Source organism: Passer domesticus, chromosome 3 (assembly GCF_036417665.1).
Source record: "Passer domesticus isolate bPasDom1 chromosome 3, bPasDom1.hap1, whole genome shotgun sequence".
Taxonomy (NCBI): domain Eukaryota; kingdom Metazoa; phylum Chordata; class Aves; order Passeriformes; family Passeridae; genus Passer; species Passer domesticus.
In genome coordinates this window covers 11,822,916-11,849,145 of record NC_087476.1, presented here as the reverse complement: position 1 = coordinate 11,849,145, position 26,230 = coordinate 11,822,916, and positions in this window count along the sequence as shown.

Here is a 26,230-nt window from a genome sequence, read left to right as displayed (position 1 = left end):
GGCAAAGCAACTGCATTTTCTGATTTCAAAAACCTAAATATGATACATGTGCTTCCAGTGGACACACCTGTAAACTCTATTCTGCTCCTTTGCTCCTCAGTTCAGTGGCAGTGCAGAGCTTGGTTGGATTGAGACAAAGGCATAACCCACTGTGATATACACTTTATGTGTACATCAGCTGAGTGCTCCCCCCAAAAGCCAAGAAAATGAACAAGCTACACAAGCAAAGCAGATAATGTGATCTTCCCTTACAGCTGGAAAACTGAATCAGTGAGCAAAATTAAAAGATTGTGCAAAAACCTATGACAGAATTAGAAACTGAATCCATATTTCTTGAATCCTACAACACTATTCATAATCCTCCAAAACTGACAACTTTCTGTGCAACTGGGGGCAAACATATACAGTATTTTTCTTTAAAATAGAAGTTTTAATAAATTATACACATACATACATATATACAAATGCAAACAGCAGCTTATTTATTCATGTTAGCATCCCTTTTTATTATTTACATAAGAAATCAGACAAAAAAGGTAAAAACAGAAAATGGATCTATGCCAAGTATACGTAATTATGATGCTCTACTTCTGGGCATGAAGGCATTTTGGCAAACATGAGCAAATGGTTCTAAAGGCTATGCTTATAGTGTTCAAATTAATTTTCAATAATAGAATAAAATCAATTAAAAAGGCATCTTGGGAGGTACGATATGGCAGCCAAAACCACACAAGAACAACTCCAGCAACAGCTGAGTGGCTGCCAAGCCGTATGCCAGTGTGAAGTACAACAGAAATGTGTGAACAACAGATTTGGGAAAAAGGTAGAAAAAAAAAAGACACCTGTGATTATCATTCTAGCAAAAAGGTAACAGCTTAAGATATATGAAAAGACATTGTTTGGCCTATTTAACTAAGTATAGAACACAGCTTTAATGATAATCAGAGACTGTATAAAACTATGAAAGATTTCCTCTCTGTTCAGAAAAAAAATAGCAAGTTTTAGAACTGAGAAATAAACAGGTATACTTTTACTGTCTTGTTTTTCAGAAAATGCTCTCTCTTTCACAGTGAACCAGCATGGATCTCTTTATATCCCCATTGTAGCTGGGACTAATAAAACACCCAAACCACATGAGAAATAATCTTTATTTAGAAATCCAGGAGCAACTGCCATGGAGGGGGTTTGCTTTTCTCAGATCCTGTGGGTTCAGCAGACTCCCAGCACATATCCCAATTTTAGAATCTGTTGACTACAAGAGGCTTGAATCCCTCCAGAATCAACTTGGTTGGGAGATCTTACTCTTTTTCCTGCTCTTATCTGTGAAGATCATATACTTTGAATGCTTAACAAATAATTATTCCTCCCTTAGACCTGTTACTGGCTAGCACCAAGTGGGAAATGCATTTGAGTTATTGCTCATGGGAGCAGTCTTTTTGTGGGTGGCATTAAGCCACAGACTGGCCTCAGGAGAGCATCTAGTGGAGTTAAAATCGATATTGGTGTTTTAAGAGAATCCCTCTTGAGGATTCCACTGCCATCTGCCAAGGCATGGCAACACAGCAACAACCCCACTTGCTTTTGGGACTGCAGACCATTTTCTCAGCGCTGGTGATGGCTCAGGTACAGGCAGTAGAGTAGCTCAGCACTCACCTGACTCACTGGGTGGTATCTGAGCGAGCTGGGCTGAAGCAGTGCACTAGCCATAGATACAGAGAGCTGGCCTGAACCTTCTGATGACACCAAACTGAGGAGTGGAACTGACACACCTGAAGGAGGGGATGCCATCCAGGAGGAACTGAAAAGCTCAAGAAATGGGCACATGGGGATCTCAGAGGCTTAACAAGGCCAAGTACAAGGTGCTGAACCTAGTGTGGAGCAGCCTTCAGTACCAGCATAGACTGGGGAATGAGCAGATCCAGAGCAGCCCTCCTGGGAAGGACTAAAGGGGTGCTGTGGGTGAGAGGCTGGACATGACCCAGCCATGTGCCCTTGCAGCCCAGAAAGCCAAGTGTGTCCTGGGCTGCATCCAAAGCACTGAGGGAAGGGATTCTGCTCATGTGCTCTGCTCTGCTCTGGTGAGACCCCACCTGCAGTGCTGCACCCAGCCCTGGGGTTCCCAGAACAGGAAGGACATGGTCCTGTTGGAGCCAGGCCAGAGGAAGCCACCAAGATGATCAGAGGGATGGAGCATCTCTTCTGTGAGGAAAGGCAGGGAGAATTGCTCAGCCTGGAAAGAAGAAGGCTTAAGGGTGACCTAAATGATGCCCTCCAGCACTTGAAGGATGCCTACAAGAAACATGAAGAGTGACTTAATGCAAGAACATGTAGTGACAGGATAAGAAGAAATGGCTTTAAACTGAAATAAGGCAAGTTTAGATTAGATATTAGGAAGAAATTTTTTACTCTGGAGGTGGTGATACAGTTTACTCAGAGAAGGTGTGGTTGCTTCATCCCTGCAAGTGTTCAAGACCAGGTTGCATAAGGACTTGAGCAAGCAGATCTAATGAAAGGTGTTCCTCTCCATGGCAGGGGGCTGGAACAGGATGATCTTTAAAATCCCTTCCAGCCCAAGACATTATATGATTTTATTGCAAGTGATAACAACCACCACACAAGCATTTGTCCAGCTCAACCCCAGATGGTTGTTCATTTACACTAATTATGGGTAACCTGTAGAAGAGGTTTGGTTATGACCATGAAAGAGCTGGAATTCTTTCCTGTTACTTTGGTAGTACAGGCACAGAGCCTGCAACAAGCAAAAATGACAAATGTGTATTTATGGCTCTTTAACAATTGAAAGACACTATAAACCATATCTAGGAACTGAAAAGGGGGAAGGCACCAATACAATGTATGACAATTCTTCTGAAAAATTTTATTATTTTTTATAGAAGTTTGAGTTTAATTAAATACTTAAGTGACCTTTTTTTCATAATTTTACAACTTCTTACTGAGTGTCTCTTGGCTCAAACATGAGAATTATCTAAGATCCCCAAATGAGAATGTGAAATGAAAACAGGGAAGAACTGAAGCAGTTCCTGGGCTGCCTAAGGTTAAATAATGTCTCTGGAAAAGTTTCTTGCCATGTAAATTCCACCCATTTTTGTCTACTTACAATCTGCCATTCAAAGCTCTGCAAAAGCTATGGAATTCTTTTGCAAACTTCACATATTGCCTTTGTAGTTAATATCTCATATTTCAAGCAGATCTGTTCAGAAAACAAGTTTTGCCATTCTACTAAAAATTTTGCCCATATTGAATGAGTATGCTTTTATAGTCAGGAAATTGTTTTCCAGTATCTTGGTACTATTGATCTTCTTTCTGAATTAGTTGTTTAAATTACCCTTGATTTCTACTGAGTTTTGAGTACACACAGTCTTATTTCTCTTTGATCCTTTGTCCCCAAGCACTTCATCTTCCATCTAGATCACATTAGCAGGTCCCACTATCCTTCCATAACTAAAACTCTTTGCTCTTTTTTCCAAATGTCTGTGAACTCAGATAACTTCCCACTGTGCTCTCTGTGCATCCTCCCAGCCCTTCAGTGTAAAGGCCCAGATTGAACAGGACAGATAGTGAACATTCATATTTCAGCTTAGCTTAGAGCCCTGCAGCTTGGACCATTTATGACACTGGTTTTGTTTTCCTGAATAAAAATACGTGAGTTTGAGTCCTTTGAATCAAAGACCTAAAACTCAGTTTCTGTATTTTTTGGCTACTGCTTTATCCGCTATGAACTGCAAGAGAGAAAGGCTTTCAGAAACACTTCTCCCCTTTTTCACTTACAATTTGTAGGCTAAATATCCTCGCTCTGCAGTTCCTCACTCAGGGAAGCCAGATAAGTTTAGTTTCCATGCATGGATTTTAGGCATTTAACATGAATGTTTGAATTTCTTGTTTTCTTTCTATAACATTTGTTTAATCATGATGCTCCACTTAGCTGAACCTTTTTCAAGAACTGCTCCTAACTGTAACTATGTTTTGTACTATATAATGTTGAGGACATATGACAAATATAATTTTCCTATGAAATTTCACAACAAGAATAATTGCTTTCCTTTTTGTTTTTCAGTACAGCAGATCAAGAGTTGTTATAAGGAACAAACCTCATAGTAATTGTATATCTGGATACTAGCTGTGAATCTAAAATTCAGTATTGGAGAACATTGATCTTTTAGAGATTTTAATTTTTTACAAATTCCCCATTAAAAAAAATCTTCAGGGGCTATTTCATATACTTTTTATCCTGTCTTGAATATTCTGGTTCAGATCACAGCTCCCAGTATCAGTAAATTATCCATCCATACAAATATTTATCTTTGCTTCAAAGACAAAGGATTGATGTCTAATGTGAATAAGTAAGGGTAATTAATAGCAACAGAAGTGCCACTAATTCACAGCAGGTCTATAAGAGAAAAAATAATCAGAAGCAGGTAAAAACCCCTGCTGGAATCTGCACCTTATTATAAAAGCTTCCTGCCAGTACAGGGTCAGAAGTATGTATTCACTGTGACCCTGGGGAGATGCAGGAACCCAGCAGCTGTAAGGACATCTCAGAAGAATGAAGATGCAGCTTATGCAGGGACTGTTTCTGCCCACCCTGAAGCTGCACTGTGGCTGCTGCTGCCACACCATGGATGTGTTTGGGGTGCTGGGGATACTGCAGGTGTGATCCATCTGCAGCTGTTGATGAAATCCTCAAAAACTTGCAGAAAAGCAGGCATCTTGAGAGATATCCCATGGTTCAGAACCACTGGCATGTGGCTGAGAAAGAAGGCTACTGCACAGCACTGAACCCCCAAGCTGGAGGGCTTTTATGAAAGGATCTCTCTCTTTCCTTACTAGGTTGTATGATCTGTGCCCAGTATCACCCACTACTGCTAATTACACCAATTTTTAGCAAACAGAAAAAAATATAGGAGGAATACTATATTTGAACCTACATGTAAAGAAATGGGTTTAAATTTCCCTTTAGAGTGAGCAGAAATCTTTTCCACCCCTTTTTTATCAGCTTTAGGAAGATTCTGTGGTTGATTTTATAGACAATTTCTTCCCCAGTATTGTACAGCTCTGGTAACATTCACTGTCCTGTAAATATAAAGCCATTTAAGCAGATTGCCTGTTCTCAGCCCCTTTCCTCCAGCCTTTCTGCCCACAAGCTGCAGGCTACCAGACCCCGTTTATTTCCACATGTACTCAGTCCTGGCCCTTAGTTTCTTCCTTAAGTGTTTACACTTATACCAAATTTATCATGTTTGACATCTCAAATCTTTGTTTTCTACTGCTGCCATTGGCAGTGGGTCCTGGAAGAGAGAGCAAGAAAGAATATCAAGGGTTGGTCAGCTCTTTTAAAACAGTAGTAGGAAGCCTCTGGTTGCTATAGGGCTGAAGGACAATAAAAGACCCCATAGAGACTAAGCAAAGCATAGACACCTTTTCAGCAGGAGCAGCAGTGGTGTGAATTTCATTCTCCACATTCCAGGCCAAGGAACTCAGCTTACTCTACACCAGCCACAGGGTGCTCATTACTGGTGGTAATGGGGTGGCACACAAGAGTTTCTCAGAGAAGATCTGTGTTTTACTGAAACTACCTTAAATATTTCAGAGCTGGTTAAATCTTTGGAGCAAACAGTGCATACTAAAAAACACTAATTCCTTAATATAATCTTAAATACATTGTAATTTTAAAACAGTCCAGTATTAGCATATTTAAATTATGTACTTTTATGAACTCTAGTGATAATATGAATTTTAATTAGAAAGGGGTTTTTTTCTGTAATGAAATACAAAAGGATGTAACTTTTTACTAATTTGTTTTCTTCATTCTGATTTCTCAGCTAAATAATGAGCTATATTAGAAAAATACTTTATTACACATTTGCCCAAGAGACCTGAATGGTTCAATAGGAACTGCTTGTTCTTTCAGAGAAGAGTCAAGCCAAGCTAATTAAATTCCAGGTTAAACTAGCTCATTCAGTTCAACTCCATCTGAATCTCTTTTCAGAATTTCATTAATTCTACTGATTCATCAATAATTTCCCATAAATATAATTACTTAACACAATGACATGAGGCTGTTCCATAAAATGCTGTGAAGAACATGAGTGCAGGTCCATCTGACAGGTCCCACTACTAGACCTGGTCTAACCCAATTGTGAGATTGTGAGAAAAACCCTAGATGTGCTTGTGAGAAAAACCTAGATGGCACCTCATCAGTTGTCTCCATGATACAAGTGGGCAGAGCAGAGAGAAGCCTCTGGGAGTCTGACAGGAAACAAGCAGTGACTCAAAGTCTGCTCTCACCCTAGCTGAAAGAAACACCATTTAGCAAGGAATGCTCTTCCACTGCTTTTGATTCCCTCCTGGGAAATAATGATTATTTGAATTCCTCAATGCCCTGTTCCCAAAAGATAATGTTTCAGAATTAAGTTAAAAACACAGAATAAAATAGTTTAAGGAATTGTACACCAGAATGCAAACAACTCCAAAATAGCTATGCCTAAACTCTGAAATATTTCCAATCATGTCTGTGCTGGGTAAATCCTGTTTTCCAGCTCCTGTAACATCCTTTCCTTTCTCCTCCTCACATCAAAAATATGTCCAGAATATAATTACTCTGATGTTTGTTCCTCATATAAACTCTTGATCTGTTGTACTGAAAAACAAAAAGGAAAGCAACTATCATTCTTGTTGTGAAATTTCATAGGAAAATTATATTTGTCACATGTCCTCAACATTATACAGTACAAAACATAGCCACAGTTAGGAGCAGTTCTTGAAAAAGGTTCAGCTAAGTGGAGCATCATGATTAGGAGCACTGACAGTGTTAGCCAGAGGGAGTTCATCCAGGAGGGATCCAGTTGGCTGAGAGGAAGTCTGGGACTCCCAAGAATACCATAACACAACCTCTTAGCACAGTGTAGCCAATTCTGTTTAAGCCAATGTTTAAAGCTGCTCTGAACAAGGCTTCTTAAATTTATTAGGAAGTATTGCTAAAGGGCAAAACTTCTCTGCCTTCAAACTAACTTACTAAAAAGCAAATTCACAAAAGCACAACTGAGCTGAGGTAATGAAGCATCCATTCCTGCAAGCTCTCACTTCATACAGCAATACTCAAAATGGCGATGAACTTTAAAAATATAAAAATAGTAAACTTAATGATCAGGATGGCATCAGAGGTTTTGAGGAACGAGTATTATGAAAGGAACTTCAAGAACACTGTCCCTTGCTTTATGGCTTCTGATTTCTGAGCAATATAGTTGCATACTTCTGCATCATTAGTGTGATATAAATATCTCTTCAGCTGACCTGTGAAATTATCTGCTGTGAGGATATATGTCATTTTGTAAAGCAGCTGCAAGTGGGAATGTTTTGACCAGGCTTAAGCAGAAACCAAACAAGAAAACCTCAAAATGGCACTTTGGATTTTGCCTCTAATATTTAAATTAAGCATCTGACACAATATTCTACATCAATGACAAAGCCCCATTTATCTTCTATCATGAAACATCAAAGTGCTAATCTGTAGAAATTATGTTAAGGATAGGGTAGAAGTATCTCAGTGTATTAAGGCATGGGTTATACAGGGCAAGACATTTCTCTCAGTCTGATGCTGAAGACCATTTATCTTTTCAAAGTGTAAAATTCATGGTAACCAAGTTAAGCAATTTCTGGTTTAAAACATTAATTCTGTAGATGATTCATTGTGCTCTGAAAAGTCCTTCAGGAGACAAGTACACCCCTCTGAGCAGGACAACACTAAAGATCTGTGTATGAAGACCAAATTTTTAGACCATATTTTTCTGTCACCTGTCTAATGTGGCACCACTGCATGAAGTAACGCGGATTCCTCATTAGCTAGTTTTTATAGATGTCACATTTTTATCACCACTGTGTCCTGTTTTTTGTTCTCTCAAAACAGAAAGTAAGCCAGACAGTTCTTGCAGCCCGATAAATATAGGTCATTACATCATTAGGGGAAGAGTGTTGACCATAATTACATTTTCTAGTCTGAGTATCTAAATATTTCTCGAGAAAATCTTTATTTATTCCTATAGTGTTTAGAAACCAGTTAATAACCTTCTTTTTTTGTAACTGAAGTGAGATGAGATGTGAATTAATCATTGATTAATTGACAGGCAGAAGGGATAAATGAAACTGGATGAAGTTTCAGTTCAACATAAAACATTACTTTTTAACTATTTTTTTTTCCTAAAAGATTTGTCCTCAAACATCTCCTAATGCATCCAGCTCTCAGAGAGTGAACAGATATTGACATATGTGGTGGGTTGACCCTGGTTGGATGGCACCAAAAACACTGTCACTGCCCACTCATTTGGGCAGGGGAGAAAAAATAACAACAAAATGCTCAGGGGTCAAGGTGAGGGCAGGGAGAGATCACTCCCCAGTGACTGTCATGGCAAGCTGGACTCAACATCACAAAATTAGTTTAATTTATAACCAATCAAATCAGAGTTTGAATAAAGAGAAACAATAAACCAAATCTTAAGACAGGTTCCCCTCACCCCTCCCCTTTTCCCAGGTTCAGCTTCACTCCAGTTCCTCTTCCTCCTCTCCCCTTGTCCCCCCAGCAGCACAGGGGACAGCCAAAGGGGCTGTGGTCAGTTCATTGTATGTCTCTGCCACTCCCTCCTCAGGTGAGGACTCCTCACACTCTTCCACTGTCCTAATGTGATCCAAGGGCTGCAGTCCCTCAGGAACAGGCTGTTCCAGCATGGGTCCCCCATGGGGTCACAAGTGCTGCCAGCAAACCTCCTCCAGTGTGGGCTCCTCTCTCCATAGGCCGCAGGTCCTGCCAGGAGCCTGTTCCAGGGTGGGCTTCCCACAGGGTCACAGCCTCCTTCAGGCACCCCCAGCTCCACTGTGGGCTCCTCCATGGGGTGCAGGTGGATCTCTGCTCCCCCATGGTCCTTCATGGGCTCTAGGGGCACAGCTGCCTCTCCATGGGCTGCACCAGGGGCTTGCAGGACAATCTCTGCTCCAGCACCTGGAGCACCTCCTCCCTCTCCTTCTGCACTGGCCTTGGGTCTGCAGGGTCTCTTCTTTTGCAGTTGCACAGGAGTTTTTTTCCTCCTTTTTTACTCTTTTATCCCAGAGCTGTTACCACCATCACTGATGGGCTTGGCCTTGGAAGGTCCATCTTGGAGCCATCTGGCATTGGCTTTATTGGACATGGGGAGCTTCTGACAGATTCTCACAGAAGTTGCTGCCCCCACTACCAAACACTTTCCATGCAAACCCAATTTAAAATATAACATAAGAAATTTAATAAAGAGTCTAGACAAGTTGCATGGCCAGTTCGAACAATTCTTTTCCCTTAGCCATGCAGTCAAATTTGGATTGCAAACTGCTAGAAAACATCAGTGGTGATACCACTTTTAATTTAATAAATTACCAGATGCATTCTTAGCAAAACTTGCCATCCATCTTCTAATTCACTTGTATTGGTAAAAATTCATTTCATACATCCTCCTCCTGAGCACTGTTTTATTCTTGGCTTGTTCCAAGGTCCCGTGGATTTCTGGCTGAAGTTCTCACAGCAAAATTCAGCAAGAAAGATTGCAGAGCCAGAATCCAGCCACAGAAAGAATAAGAGTAAAATTAGCAAAACTATGGATAAAAGCAACTCTTTAGAAATTAAAATATTAGAGCTGTGGTCTCAGTCTGTAACGTCTCTACATATAGTTGTAAAAAATTCTTTCTACAACTTGGTAACGTGATATGTTATGGAATAGGATGTGTGTTCACCATGTTCCTTGAAGGTACTTTTTTTAGAACCTGATGGCACATGTTGTACAAGGACCACCCTGAGCAGCAAGAAATAGCTGGCAGCAGGTGAGACTCGTGCTTGAAAAAGCCATCTGTTCCTGTAACCTGCCTCAGCACTCCCCAAGCAGCATCCTCCCAACTCTGCAGGCAAAGGTATGTGTGGTCTAATCCTTCACAACAACACCTCCCCATGGAGAAGCTGTAAATGCCCTACCACCCACCTGCTTAATGATATCAGGTTGGTCTTCCAAGGTCACCAATGATTCGTTGTTCATTTAGTTCTCTGAAGGAAGAAAATAGACTAAAATTGTTTTAGTTCAGGAAGGGAGAATCTGTTGGTAAAACCCCATTTCAACTTTGCTGAAATATATTCAGATATTAATAATTATATAAATTCTTTAAAAGAAACTTTTACTGAGGGTTCTTTTCAAAAAGAAAGGCATAGGTTATAAATGAGGTGGTGAGAAAGGATAATGAACACTTGCACCATCTCTGATATCAAAATGATGCAAGAGATCATGCCTAGATGTCATACTTTGGAAAATGCAATCTGCTGACTTGATTTCATCTATTATTCACCAGTAACAAAGATTGTATATGACAGTCACAAGCAACTTAATTGAAACTAATTACTGAAACTCAGGAATGTTTGAAGAATACATGTTAGTCAATTATCAAGATTGCTAAAGATAAAGGGAAGCCTGTACATGATTAATTTTTTAAAAGGTATTTTAAATTAAATTTTATTCATGGACTAATTAGCAAACACACTTATATAATCTCTTAAATTCTATTCTGTTCAAACAATAAGAGCTGTAATTTGGAGGATGCTACTACACTCTTCTTATCTTGTGGATAGCAAAGACATTGAATGCTGTTCTTGCTTTAAAAAAATCAGAGCAACCCTGTGTACAGAAAAGGAAAAATCACCATAACAGTAAACATCACAGACATTGCATAACATTTGATCAGATGAATAGATGTGTGTTACAATCTGACAGCATTACAATTACTGGAACACAGCAAACTTGTCACTTCATATTGCTCGATCATTTTGAAGCCCTGGAGTTGGTGTTGTTTTATCTATTTTTTGTCCTTACCTTTTTTTTTTCCTGAGAAAACCACATGAAATCCCTATGGTTGCATTGTATTCCTGTTTCTGTGCTGTATTACAAATGCCAAGAAGGAAATCTGAAGTTTATTAAGGACACCAGTCAAAGCCAAGATGTAAAAACTGAGTTGTCATATAGACATGAACCACAGAAAGCCATGTCATGTAGCTTTAGGGAATGCAACATCCACAACTGAGGAAGAGAGATCTTAGAGCCATCAGTGTCAGGCCTCTGTGTCTGTGAGCAGCAATAGCTGAAGTGGGACAACAGAGCAGTGAGCAGTGTAAGGCAGGCTATTCAGATGGAAACAGATATTGAATAAAACTTTGGGACGCCCAAAGTTGTTTTTTTTAATTATGGTGTGAAGTTCTGATTCTTTCATTTTTTTTTTTCCCTCAGAAAAGACAAAGTGGAATTATAGAATCTACAGAGAAGGTCCTCTAAAATGTTCAAGCAACTGCCTTAGAAAGAGAGACAAAATATTTGGAAATTTCAGTTTGCCAAGGGGAAGACAGGAGCGTCATATGGTTGGGATTTACAAAAAACATGAAGAGTACAATAAGTTAAGATGGAAGATTAACTATATGGAGACCTCAGGAGATCATATTCTGAATTTAGAAAGTCATCTGGTCATACTTTCTGCTCAAAAAAGGGCAACTTCAAATATGGAAGTTTTGTAGATTTAGTATGGAACAGGCATTCACCAAGTCCAGCAATACTACTAATAAGGAGCACTGAAACTGATTGGCAATAAGTTAAAACAGATAAAAGAAAGTCCTTTTTTATGCAGAGAGTAATGAGAATTTCTGTTATGATGGGGTTTGCAGACTGATAATTAAAGCATGTTCAAAAAGCTGTTAGGCAAGTTCACAGACAACAGATGCACAGCCAGATTACAAGGGTGTATGCAGGGATGGACCTGTAACATCCTTAAACTAATTTTGGGAAACAGCAAGGGTGATGACCTGTAGAGAGTGGGGGTTCTCATGCTCTATTCCCAAAAAGCATCTCCAACAGTCATTCTTGGGAGCAGGATAGATGGAGCACTGAACGTTATAGGTAATTCCTTATGGTCCTATTCTGTCCTGAACAGCTCTGTTGAAAAGCGTATGTGCAAAACAGAAACTGTTTTTTGGTTTTGTTGATTTGGTTTGTTTCTTTTTTTTCTGCCATGTCCTATATATGTCTGAATAAATATTTAGCCTGGAGCTTTAGAAACAGAACAGGCTTGCACGAGACTGTAGCATCACAGGTCTGTGTCCTTTCCCTGCATTGTTCAGGGCACCAAAAGCCATGAGGCTGGATGATGTAATGCTGTGTTCTCAGCTGCAGGATGTGCAATGTCTCCCTGCCTTATGTAAGGTAGAAAGGACAGCAGATTCATCCCAGCTTTGCTATTTCTGTAAAATGCTCAAGTACCTGATAGATTCTAATCCTAAATGAAAAGTGAATGGCTCTCCTGCAAAGATTGCCATTTCCTGTTATTTCAAATATAATATCTTCAAAATTACTTTCCTGGAGGATTCAGTGAATATTTCTATAGTATGAGATTTGTTCATTCCAATTTATATACCTAAACCAGATCTGCTAATCCAGACTTGGACTGTCTTTCAGATATGCATTGACTTGCATCTTGATCAATAAGATTAAAGAGCCTGTTTCTTACCTTCTTGCACAAAAATACTTAAAAAGCTGTGATAAATGTTCTGTGTCTCAGACTAAAAATTATATCTCTCCTACATGCAGATAAACAATTTCCTAGGCAACTCACAAAAAAATTACATACAGAGATATTACTGAAGACTTTTAATCTCTTTAAGATTTTCATGCTTTCTTTTAAGTAGTCAAAACTTATTTTAATTACATATGGGGTAAAGAACCAATTAAAGGACAAACCTTGCAGAAATTCTCAATCCTGCCATACAATTTTAAATGTAGTTTTTTTCCCAAATTTCTATGATGATGAGTTAAAGTCCATAGTATTTTGTGGGAATCAGAGAGTACTGCTTAATATTATATTAATAGAATAATTAAAATAATTATCTAATTACTAACAACTAAGATAAGAAGCTAAGCTCAGTTATTGACTAATGAAACACACTTCTATGCTGGCCAGGGGAATTTACAATGACTGTTTACCGATCTCCTGATACATATCTTCAAAGGACACATATACTCAGAATACAGAATACTTGGGCATTCCCTGAACATTGGGATCACTCCTTTCACTCTTCTCTCCTATCCTTGTTCCAGAGGAGAGGAGCCCTCCAGTGCTTACAGGAGTTTGCATTTGGGTTGCTGGTGACCTACTTCAAGCAGATGGAGAGAGAACAGCCTATTCTTATCCTCATGGTTAGTGTGCTCCTCTCTGTAATAGGCACTTTGAATTCAAATCCTGCAAGCTCTCTGCCTCAGACAGACCTCAGAAGTGGTCTCACATTCCAGTAAGTGCTTTCAATAGCAGGCTGCACAACCTCCTCTTGGCTGTCACCACCTTACAGGTACCTGTGTGAGTTCAGGCTGTGAGTCCCAGGTTCTCCCAAGCCCCCTCTGCCAGGCAGTGTCTGAGCCCAGCAGACAGCAGGGTGCCCAGCCACAGACCTCAGTCCCGCAATGCCTGTCAGCTCCATCAGCTCCAGCAGTACAAATTCTGCTCCCAGAGCTCTTAGCTGTCAAGTCTGCAGACTTTGCTACAACAATGCCTACATCTCTGTTTGAATATAGCCCGTGGGCTTTGTTGGCTTAAATTTCCCTCTGGAACATCAGAAGAACATCAGGTTCCTATCACTGAGGTCAGCTTGAGGTCAACTACATTAAAGTCAGTCAGAAATACAGTGGTGCACATCCTCAAGACAGCTAGACTGCTGGTCCATTTGGGTTTTTGTGCAAAAGCTAACCTACCAAAAAAGCCCTCAGTCCAGCTAAGTGAGGCATCATCAGGCACCTCAGTGAAAGAATAAGAAGCCCATTTTCTGCAGGAAAGCTTGTCACAGATTCAGCAAGAGGATGTGCTTTCCTCAGTCCTAAGCCAGCCAGCTCCCATAGGTTTTTAACAAGCCCTGTGCTGCTGAAAGTGCCCTCTGGAATTATGTCATGACTGAAATCATATCTCACATGTTGCTCAGTGCTCATTTTTTGGGTCAACATAATGCTGTGGGGTTGAGGATTTTTTTCCCTCTGAGTTATCTGTATTTTGAGTTCTCCTTTTATTCTTTTTGGCTCAGCCTTACAAAGCCACACTGTGCACTTTTATAGCTCTGCAGATGTTACATGATCCAATCTCCTCTTCTGCCTCCTACACTGCAGTTTCTGCTCTGACCAACTGTTCTTGTTCAGTAATGTGTGTCCTACAGCCCTATGAACAAAATCAAAGCAGTAACTCCGAGGTGGTGTGGCTGTTCAGTGAGAGATGCATCTGTGGTGGTGGTCTCCTGACCCTCTTTTCCATCTACCTAGGACTGGGGGAAGAATGATAAAGCTTCTCGTAACTTGATAAATCAGTGATCTGGGAACTGGTTGTTACTTTGTATTTTTAATGTTCCATTGGGAAAAGGGGACATATACTGGCCAGTTCTGCTTGTGTTCCCCTTTGATTTTTGCTCTCCTTGATCTCCGTTCCAAAACAAAAGGCCACACATAAAATGTCAGAACTAGTGAAGCTTTTTCTTCTCTCAAGATAAGAAGAAATATATATATATATATATTTGGGAAGCCTGCAGCTTTTTATCCTATCACAGACGGCTTTTCACCTAGAAGCTCTGCTTGGGCACCTGATATTTCTAATCAGTAACTACTTCTTTTGCAAAAATTTATTTGAATTAAAGAGGAAAAAATTCTGGAGCTTGGTACCATCTAATGCAAGGACAGAGAACACTGATCTCTGTTTTTAAGACAAGTTTTCAGGGAAGTCTTGAGATGGCTTCCTGGACTGCCTGAAAAGAGCCAAGGAAGCTGTGCAGCAGAACTATTACCTCTGGTAGTTTTTTTCAGTTCATGTAACCAAAGAAGCACCAACCCAGCCCACATAAACCCTCCTGTGCACCCCGAGGTACCTACTCCTCCCACTGACCAGAGAGGCAGAGAAGATGACAGCCTAGAACCTGAAGGCCTTAGACTCAAGAGAAGGGGACCCATGCCTTAAATTTCAGAAATATATTTTAAAATATTTCTCAAATTAATTTGCGATTTCAGGCTCCATTCTTTTGCAAGTGCATGACTGAAATTTACTTGGCACTAATTCTACTTGAATGGCCAACATTTCATAACAGAGCCAAGTAAAAGAAAATGTTTCTTCTATTTCTCTAGAAAAAAAAATATTTTTAAGAGTTTTATAGAAAACTCTTGGGAATATTAGTATTTCGAAGAATGTTTGAATGTTTTTTGCAATAGCCACAAAAAAGTGGTACTAGAAATCACTCTCAAAAGTTAGCAACAGAACAGAAAATTAAAAGAAACATGAGAAAAGAGCTAAGCAAGCCCAGTTGCTATTTGTATATTGCTTCCTTAAGGCCTAGGCATTAATTAATTCAAGATATGAAATAGTCTGTGCAAATATATTTCTGCAGAATTTTAAAATTAACAATAGCTTCTCCATTGGGGCAGACTACAAATTCTGCCCATGGAAACTCCAGCTGATTTTAAGGTCTTCCTGATTAACCTCTCTCATGAGCAATACCATATGTTGAAGAGGTTGAAAACTGGCTTTACTGGTCTTTGCCACACTGAGCTCCTGCTGGTCTGGCCGGGTGGATTGTCCCAAGGATGTCAATGCCCTCCCAGCAGCACTTAACACACAACAGCGGCCAAATGGCTGAACTGAATTTCTGCAGGGCTCAAAGGAGGCACAGAAACACTTTCACTCACAAAGATTCAATTTTCTGCAGGAGACAGAGACCCCTGCTTCTGCCTACTAAAAACTGAGGCAGGGGTAGGCAAGGAGAGGAAAGAAGACAGGAAGGTGTTCCCTCATACTTTTGCTGTACAAGTTTGCAGGAAAATTCATTGCTGTACAGCAACTGGATAATCAGAGTCTTATTCTTTGTTCACTTGAGTGAAAATGAGGAGCCCAGAGGCAAATGAGAAAGATATCATCTGTCTTCTTCAAAAGCTTCAATTTCTGTAACCAGGGCAGAGCTCTCCACACCTCTCTAGCACAGGGAGCCAGGACATTCAAACCAGCCAGGGCTCTGAAGAGTTTTGTTGTTCTCTTCAACTGAACATGGAGAATACAAAGAGAGCTATGAATTGCTAGATCACAACTTATGACTTTCTAAAGAAAGAAAAAACAAAGTAGGAGATAATAAAATTAAAAATAAAAAAAGTTTGAAAATAAATCTCATCTCTGCATCCTTGGAAGTTGTTTCTCCAGTATTATTTTGAGTACAGCAAATTTTGGAGGCTTCCTGACCTGCAAAGAATTTGATACAGCCCATTCAATATCCTTCAGAAAATCCCCCTGAACTACCTATAGTCACTCCCCAATCTTCTCAGAAATTCCCTGGTCTCTGTGTCTCAGTCTATTTTTTCCTGTGGGCCATTCCCCCCCGCCCCATCCACCACAGGCTGAACATCAAAAACATATTTGTTCTCTCTGCAGAACAGAGATCCAAACCTTTGTTCAGCTAGGACAAGCCTGACATTATAAAAGCTGGCAATCTGTTCCCAGTTTTATTCAGGATATCTGTCTCCTCACCTCATGCTTTACAAGCTTTTCCATGCAGATGTCTACGTATGTTTCACCTCATCAAAACACACATGCTGCAAGGAGATTTCCAAAGCACCAGATCTTACATGGTGGGAAATGCCATCTTGAAGTGACTTTTCCTTTCCACTGACTATAGAGAGAGACACAGAAAACCACACTTCAGGCCCAAGTAGTACATTGCTTTGTCCAACATTAGAGGAGATTAACCCGTGCCATATTATTTAAATATTTCATAAAGACACCTCAGCATGAAAATTAGTTGCATTTTCTGCCATATCAGCTACCCATCCCTTAACCAATCATTTTCAAATCCAGAGACATGCTTCCAGATACATTTATTGTCTCAGAGGTTTAAGTACAGGCCTGGCATAACAGCTAGGAGGATTTTTTGCAGCATATGGCTTTGATTTGCACATCTTGCAAATATCCTTGAGAAATCCTGCCTAAGCTTGAACACTGCGGTGTGAGGAATGTGGTATTTTGAGGGTACACATACAAGCATAACAAACTGTGGTGGCACCTGTCACTCCTCCTTTTGACCATGCTACAAGGATTGGTCCTCAGTGTCACCATTATATTTTCTGGAAAAATCCCCTTGCCAGGATTTCTTCTCATGGGAAGCTGAGAAGCCTCAGAGAAAAAGGAAAACACTATTGTCTCATTTGCTTCTCCTGTGTTTTGCTGCTTTGGAATGTGGTTTGGAGACTGTTTATCCAGCAGGTGATTGTTACATTGGTTTCATGTGAATTGTTTTTACTTATTGGCCAATCAGGGGCCAAGCTGTGTCGGACTCTGAAGAGAGAGTCATGAGTTTTTCCTTAGTATCTTTTAGCCTTCTGTCTGTATCCTTTCTGTATTCTTTAGTATAGTTTAGTATGGCATTCTTTGATATAATATAATATAATTATTATAAAATAATAAATTTGCTTTCTAAGAACTTGGAGTCAGATTCATCATTTCCTCACTTTTGTCAGGGAACCCAGAAAATACAAGACCTCAGAACATGCAGAATGTGGGCCGAAGGTTCACTACAGAGGTAACACTATGGCACCATCAGCAGCACAGGTACTTAATTTTGTCTGGGGGGTCCTCCCAGGGATAGAAATTGCACCTAATTCCTCACCAAGTAAATTCACATTTTCTCAGGAACAAGGTGTCCTTTAAACTTGAGTCTGATGTCATCAGAAGTGTCAGATTATGCCCTTTTCTGAATTCTCTACAAATCCATTTCCCACACAGAAGACTGTCAGGTAAGGCCAACTTTTTTAAGTCAGTAGAATACATCTATAGGATAACCAGGATTAGTCTTTAAAGGTTAAGTTCAACAGGAGCTTTAGTTTCTGGTATGGAAAAGAATGTACTTCAAAATTTTCACCTCAGTATAATCTTCCACTTGCAGCTTCCCCAAGTGTTGCTGCTGCCTATGTCTATGCTATAATCACAGACATAATTAATCCTCATTCTGGATTCTCCTTGTCCTATTCTGCTGAGAGACCAGATTAATTGGATTAAACTCCAATTGAAGTCCTCAGATTAAACTTGTTGCAAAAAGTCATGATGATTGACCTTCCATGACCACAGCTGTGTCCATTTTACCCAGGTGCAAGATCCCACCTGACAGGCAGGTTTTTATCCCTTTTCTTCCTGGTGTTTCAAAAGAGGAATTTGGGCACACACATCAAAACAGATTTCTGATTCTCCAAATTCTTTCTTTTCTGTGAAAATTAGCCTGCATTTTCCATTTTTGCATTAGTTTAGTTAATTTCTTTACTTGCTAACAGACCCAGAGAGTAAAGTTGATTTTTAGGGCTCTTAGTCTAAGTACTGTAAGAACTGAGAAAAAAAAAATAAAATTCAAGTTGCTGTTCCAGGGTTTAATGAAATATCCAAAGCAGAGCAATTTCCATAGATTGAGTGAGTGCTGTGCATCTCTGCACTTACAGCACTTCCCTACATATCCTCTTTCTAGCTCTTCAGAAAGTCTATCCTTAATGTGCAGAGATTTCTTCCCATCCCCCTTGAACTCCCTCACCACTAGCTGTGTACAGATTCTGCTTGAGGGAAGGTTTGGTTTTGTGATTTTTATTGTTTTTGTTTTCCCTGCTTTAAACACTGAACTCCAGAAGAATCTTAAACAGCAGCACTAAGCAATTCTTCAAATTTTCACTCATTTTGCCGCTTTTACTTTGCCTAGAATTTTCTATGAGGTATCAGGCATCAGAAGCTCATCAAGGCTTGCAGAGAGCAGAACACTCAAGGGTTAAGCATTTCAGCACAGAGCTCTGTAGTGCAGACGATTTTGTAGATTTATCTTCAGGCAGAGTGAACTCGAGTTCCCTATAGCCTTTTCTAAAAGGCTGTAAAGGACATGCAGTTTGCGAGATTCTGATAAACAAGAAAAGCTATGTACTAAAACCTGAGCAATGAGGAAATATGAATGGAATGGGAATACATTTCAAAATAAATCTAAGACAAAAATCAAACAGTTCTACAATGCTAAGATATATGTTCTTTCAACACAAATAAAACACCATTTTCAAAACTCTGTATATGTTTTTTCTTGGTCGTGGTCTTCTGTAATAAACACCTGAGAAAGAAACACCAAAAAAATAAGGTACTCTCCAATGAGCCAAAATACAGAGATATTGGTCCCCAGTTCTAGACAGTCATGTTTTTAAATACACCTGCCCAAATAATTCCTTAGAAATACCAGTACAAACAATTTCCAGCAAGCTGTGTGATCAGCTAGAGCAGATGGGGCTGCACAGTGACTTTAGCTGATGTACACAAAAGCACTACTCCTGCTTCTCCTGAGCACAGAGCCCAGGCTGCTGCACAGCTTTGCTGATTTGGCTTCCAGGTGGAAGCAAGGAAATGTTTCTTCCTCAGAAGAAACCCAGCCACTCTCATTTCAAAACAAAACGCTCATTAATAAGCAGATGCAGAAAATATCTTTGTACTGTGTTTTGGTGACTTTCCAAAAGAAATTCCCAAAACTTTGATCATTGCTATTTTTTGCCTACTCTGAACAAACAAACCATACATTTTATTTTCAGGCAGCACTGGACAGACAAACAATGCACAGGTCAAAGATAAAATAACTTTTGAAAGCCTTTAGCTTCTGTGGTGCTACAGCTTGACACAGAGAACCCTCTGACCCCACTCAATTTTATCAGCTCATAGGAACGCAAAGAGAAGAGGTAAAAAGAGGTGTCATGTCCTGGATGCTTCCCTCTACCCTGCCTGTGTACCTGATTCATCCCTCTGCAGAACTTTATTCTATCAATAATTTTTTCTATAAAAGAGGTGAATCCAACTAAAATCCTTCCAACTTGCCTCCTTCCCTCCCTTTTTGTATCCCAGACTTTTTATGTTTTTAAAGGACATCAAGAGCAATCTTTCGTTCAAACTATACTTTAATTTTTAATGCTTAAAACCTATGCTTCAGTACTTGAAAGAAAATATTTTTAATTCAAATGGAGGACTCAAAGTGAGTATTCCAGCACTTGCTTCTCCTCCCATTTCTTTTGATGTGATCCAGGAATACCTCAAGGGGAATGGAGCTATATTTTATTAAAGTTAGCATAAAAAAGGTCAGAGTCAGAAGGTCTGAAACAAATGTATTGGTGCCTAATCTATCTGGGAGAGACTGTCCAGTGGATTCAGGTTATTACAGCAGAAAGCATTGTGATGACTGTAGATTGTTTGTAATAGAGAATCTCTCAGAATTCTGTGCCATGGTTTCAAAGTGTCAGTCCCCTCTTTAGCCTCTACTTGTGTTCCAGCTGCCTCTCCAATCACACAAGTGTCCTCCTCATCACAACACACTTGGTAGTCAAATAGATACCATTATGTACTACAAATTCTGGGGCCAAACTCTGTGCTGGAAGTGGGATGTTTTTGTAATAACATAGAAAACACAGCACAGCCACAAGGCCAGAAGGACCCTTGAAGGTTTCAAACCCTTCAGAACAAAACAAACTATTTCATTTCCCTGAGCTGAACTTGTAAAACAACTCTTAATGGAGGACTTATTTCCACACGTCTCCAATTTGTAAGTTGACAATATATTTTCTATGACAAAAGCCTATTTTTTCAGGTTTTTACTGTCGTGCATATGTGAAATCAAAGGCAGAAGCTGACCTTTAGATGTTGATTGAGGTAACTATAGGAATAGGCTGTGAAGAGATATTAATGAGTATCTTCATTATTTCTTCTGCTACAAAGGGTAGGGCAGGCATGCTGAAATTTTTCTACAAAATGTTGATTACTGATGACACTGAACAAGCTAATACACATCCAAGATAATTCTCATATCCCAGGTGAAGTTTTTATTCACGGTTTTATTTAGGCCTTGAGGGTTTCTGGGTGGGGGGTTTTGTCCTTTGCCGGGTATCTGGTCTTGAGACAGAATAAATCTGAACTCAGAAGAGCCAGCTATCTATCCAGGATTGAATTCTTAGTTACTTTTCATCTTGATTGCAAGAAGTTTGAGATATCATATCTGCCTCAGATCCACTTAATACAGACAGGGATATTAAAGGCACCATAGAGTGAATATGAATCTGGTCTTTATTTTTTAATCAGTGCGTTGCTTCTTACAGAAAAGACATATTTAAAATAACTCAGACACATTTTGCTATGCCTGCCTCTCCAAATGTTCTCCTTTTCCCTTTCCCCTCCAAAGTTCCTAAATGCACTATGAATACCTGCTGTCTTTTTCTTTCTATTTCATCCCAGTGTGTCTCCAATCCATCTTATTCCAAGAACATTTAAATCAAATTATTGTTGTCAATAGAATCTACTTAAATATCTGTTTCTCAGGGGTGGTATGAGATAGGTGTCTAAGTTCCCATTACACACAATGAATTAAATTGGTACAGTCAGTGGAGCCTAGAGAGAAATTCAGCTGACAGGAAGCTTAATTCAGTAGACTAAAACATAGGTACTGAGTGCTATTTTAGGTGCCCTAAGGAACCTGAGACACATTGTCATTAGGCTGACAGATATGACAAAGTACCTACAAGATACCCCTTTTATCCTTGAGCAGGAGATGGGAAGCAGGTGAGACACCCCAGAGCATCTCAGATAGCCCTAGATTCCAACATATAGGCAGCTGTATCCTCCCCTCAGCGTCTGCTTCACAGAGAAATATGTTTTTAAGCCCTGTGTACAATTGCAGTTCAGCTTTTCTGTTTTCCTTCAGGAAAAAAAAAAAATTCAGGTATTGTAATTGAATTTGTATCATATAATTTTGTAAGGAGGAATGCCTTTACATTAGTGAAGAGCTGGCTGAAGAAGGTGGGGAAAAAAATGTTTTGCCAGGATAAAAACTGCAGAAATCAGTCTCATCTCATTTAGTCGGAAGAAGGAGAAAATGCAAAATCTGGGCAGATTTATTCCAACACAGGACAGTGAGCACAGAACCATTTATACCTCTTCTGAAAAACAAAGCTGTGTCCCGGTCCTTTAGCTTACTGGTCCAGCATATCATCCCCATACAGCATCTTACCATTTATTGCAGGGTAACTGCTCTCTAAAATATGGAGAATAGTTACTGTGCTACTTTCCAAATGGTTCCTGAAACTGTGGGAAGTGCTCTCTGACTGTCAAAACCAATCAGACACTAAATGGTTTAAATGTGATCAAGTTCCTGTGTTTATTTGTCTAGTGCTGATGTCAAAGGGATAAAAGGAGCACTCAGAGATAACAAAAACATTTCAAAGGATCCCATACATTTTTGCCACTGAAGGAATTAGGTAGATCCCACCTGGGAAACCTTGTGGGGAATGGAAGGACTCAGCAGTGAATTTCTGTGAGATTGAAGGAACAGAGGAAGTGAATGTGGTATAAGTAGACCAAATGAACTAAAATAATTCATCAAAACCACAGAGAATTCATTAAAGTATTTTAAAAGATCTGAAGGATGGAACAGCTGAACTATTGAGATCTGTGTGTAAACTCTCACCTAAAACTGAAAATGGAGGTGAGCAAAGAAGTGGCCAATCGTTAGAACTTTTGGAGTAGGCTGGGAAAACTATGGGCCTGTTAAATGAGAACTGAACAACACAGAGAAGGAGAAGCAGTAGTAGTAGTAGTAGTAGTAGTAATAATAACTAACTAATTAATTAATTAATTAGTACAGATGTGAAAAATCCCTTGCTGCTCTTTGAATGAGTCAGCTGAGCTGGAACATGGATAAAGATGAATTATCTGAATTTCTTCAATCTTATTGATAAAATCTCTCATTCAAAGCTCTTAGAGAAATTAAGTAGTCACAACAGAAATGAACAGTTGGTAGTGGAAGAAAAAATGTACCAGCTATTTGGAATGGTTATATATTTATCTGCTAAAACATAATAAACAACTAAGGTTTCTCAATAGTGAAGAGAGTCAACAGGAATAGAAGGATGTGCTGTCCACTAGTTTTATTTTGAAGAATGGAAAAACAAGTGAGCAGAGCCATGAACAAGTTTTGTGAAGTTGCATAGTTATTTATGCTTGGAAGAACAGGATCTAATTGTGAAGAGTTACATAGGCCTTAAAAAATTTTCAAATGAAATTCAGTGTACACATACATAAAACTCTGAACACAGAGAAATACAATCCTGGATTCCAAGAAAAAGATAACAGGCTTTGAGCTAAGCATTATTGCTGAGGAGTGAGACTTGGGATTATGACAGATAGTTCCACCAAAACATCATAATTTAATTCCATTAAAACATCATCTCAGGACTTAGTGGCAGTCAAAAAAAAACCAACAACCCAGACCAAAAAAAAAAAAAATCCCTCCTCTGTCTGTTGAGAATTATTACTAGAACAATGAATAGCAAGAGAACAAATACAATTTTGCCACTCTACAAATCCATTAATCATTCACTATGTGCATTTCTGCCTTGTTAGTCCAAGGAAGGACATAATTAAAATCAAAAATTTTCAGAAAAGCTTGAAAAGGATGATCAGCAGTGTGAGAGAGTATCCATGTGTGGAATAATGGAGTAGTCTGGGGATCTTCAAACCTGGAAAAGAGATTATCTAGAAGTATATGACACCGATATACAAACCATACTTGGCACAGAAATAGAGGAGCTGAAATAGCTGTTTAATATATCTTCATATAATGTTTAATTCCAAAAGAAACTCTGTCTTTTGGACTGCAAAATTATACAGTTTAGATCAGACAAAAGGGTTAATCACTGTAAAAAGAGCTGCCTAATATTCTTGACTTATTTCATCTTTTTAGTTCTCAATTTTGCAATACAAGAGATGTCCATTTTATTTTTGTGGAGAGATAAAATTAAAATACAATCCTTTGCATATTTCTTTTATATAAAGTCAAATATTGGGCACTAGGGATCATAAAATATGCTACATCAAGCTTATATTGTGTGGTTTCCTTTTTTATGATGGAGTGCCACTGAATTATACAGGGAAATGGGAATGATGAAGCATTATTGCTAAGAGATAATAATAATTCTTCAATACTTTTCATATTTCTGAAATAATTCTAAGTGTAGAGATAAACCACAAAGAAACTTTATATTTGAGAAAGAAAAATACTGAAAATATATGCAGTGTAAGAAATGAGGAAATGTTGTGAGTGTGCACATCTGCCTTGTGGGTAGCTGTAGCTCTGGTGCAGCTGAGCTGTGCCACAGAGGGGCTCTTGACAAAGGCATGCAGTGACAGGACAAGGGGAAAAGGCTTTAAACAGAAAGAGGTGAGATGAAATTAATTATTGGGGAGAGATTCTTTGCTGTGAGGGTGGTGAGGCACTGGCATCAGTTGCCCAGAGAAGCTGTGGATGCCCCATTCTTGGAAGTGTTCAAGGCCAGGCTGGATGGGGCTTTGAGTAACCTGACCAGAGGAAGGTGTCCCTGCCCATGGCAGGGGGTGCAACCAGCTGATCTTTAAGATCCCTTCCAACAGAAACCATTCTCTGATTCTCTTGCTGTATCAGTAGGATCCAGAATAAAATAATTATAGACAGACCTAATAGTTTTTATTAGACCAACAAGTATGCTCAGGAAAAGGCAGAAAAGCTTTCAGACACACAAGAACTATGGAGGCAAGAGAAGCAGACAGAAGTTGGCTTCCAATGCTTTAATAAAGCTTTGACTTCCTACAAGCTCTGCCTGCTAAAACCCAGACTGCAGCCAGACTTCTGGAACTCAACAGATGTACACAAATGCTCTAGGGGACAGATGCTCAGTGTGGTTATTTCCAAAGCCATGAGAAAATATGAAGGTAAAAAGAATGATGATTTTATGGAAGGAGAATCAGACAAAAACATTTCCTCAAGACTTTCCATCCTAAATTCATCCCTTCCATATCATTTTTTCCTAGCAGAAGATAGCTTTCATTTTCCCATAAATCTCTGCAAGACTGTCCTCAAGACTAGGGACATCCACTCTCTGCTCTTTCAAATATGACTGTGCTGGAGAGGACATAAGAAAGCTGAATGCTCGTTAAACAAATTGCAGGGTGCTGTGGTTTAACTCCATCCAGCAACCAAGTACCATGCAGCCACTTCTCACTGCCCCAGAAACAGGATTGAGGAAAGAATCAGAAGAGTAAAAGCTAGAAAAGTTGTGGAATGAGATAAAAAAAAATTTAATAGGGAAAGCAAAAGCCACACATGCAAGTAAAGCAAAACAAGGGGTTCTTTCATCAATTCTCATGGTCAGGCAGGCGTTCAGCCAGGACAGCAGGGACCCATCACACATTACAGGGACTTGGGAAGACAAACACCATCAATTCAGGTGTCCCCTTCTTCCTTCTTTACCCCCTCTCCCCACCATTTTACATACTGAGCATGATCTGGAACGTCCCTTTGGTCAGTTTGGGTCACCTGTCCTGGCTGTGTCTCCTCCCAGCCGCCCATGTACCCCCAGCTTCCTCCCCAGCACAGCAGCATGAAAAGAAGAAAAGGCCTTGGTTCTGTGTAAGCCCTCAGCAATAACAAAAACATCTCTGTGTTATCAGCCCTGTGTTCAGTACAAATCCAAAACACAGCTCCATACCAGCCACTGTGAAGAAAATTAACTCTATTCCAGACAAAACCAACACACAAGGGGAAAAAAAACCAAAATAGAGACAGGGGAAAAAAGGCAAAATAAAATGTATTTATACTCAAGATGAACTATACAACAGCTTGGGTTTTGTTACAAGGACACTTGTACATGAGGATTTAAAATTCCTCATGAACAAATAGTTAATGAAATCTTTTCAGAAACAAGTAAAATTTGGTGCTTTTGACGCTCAATTTTATATATTTCTGTCACAGAATTAACTTTTTTACTACTACAAGTAGTCATAATTTTCCCATTTCCAAAGCTAATCCTTTGATTGAACATCAAATGTATGAATTGCATATTGCATAAGGCATGGAAGCTTATACAAAAAAAATGCTTGTCAAATACCCTGAGAAATAAACAAGAACATTGTCATTTTAATACTGATTTTTAGCACAATTCTTTCTCATAAGGTTATCAGGTGGGATGATGGTTATGTCACACTGATGGAAAGGGAAAAGCATCACCCCTGATCTGAGGAACTCACTGTAGGCACCACATTTTCACGGCAGATAACTTGTTTCACTTTTCACAGCATTAAACTGTTT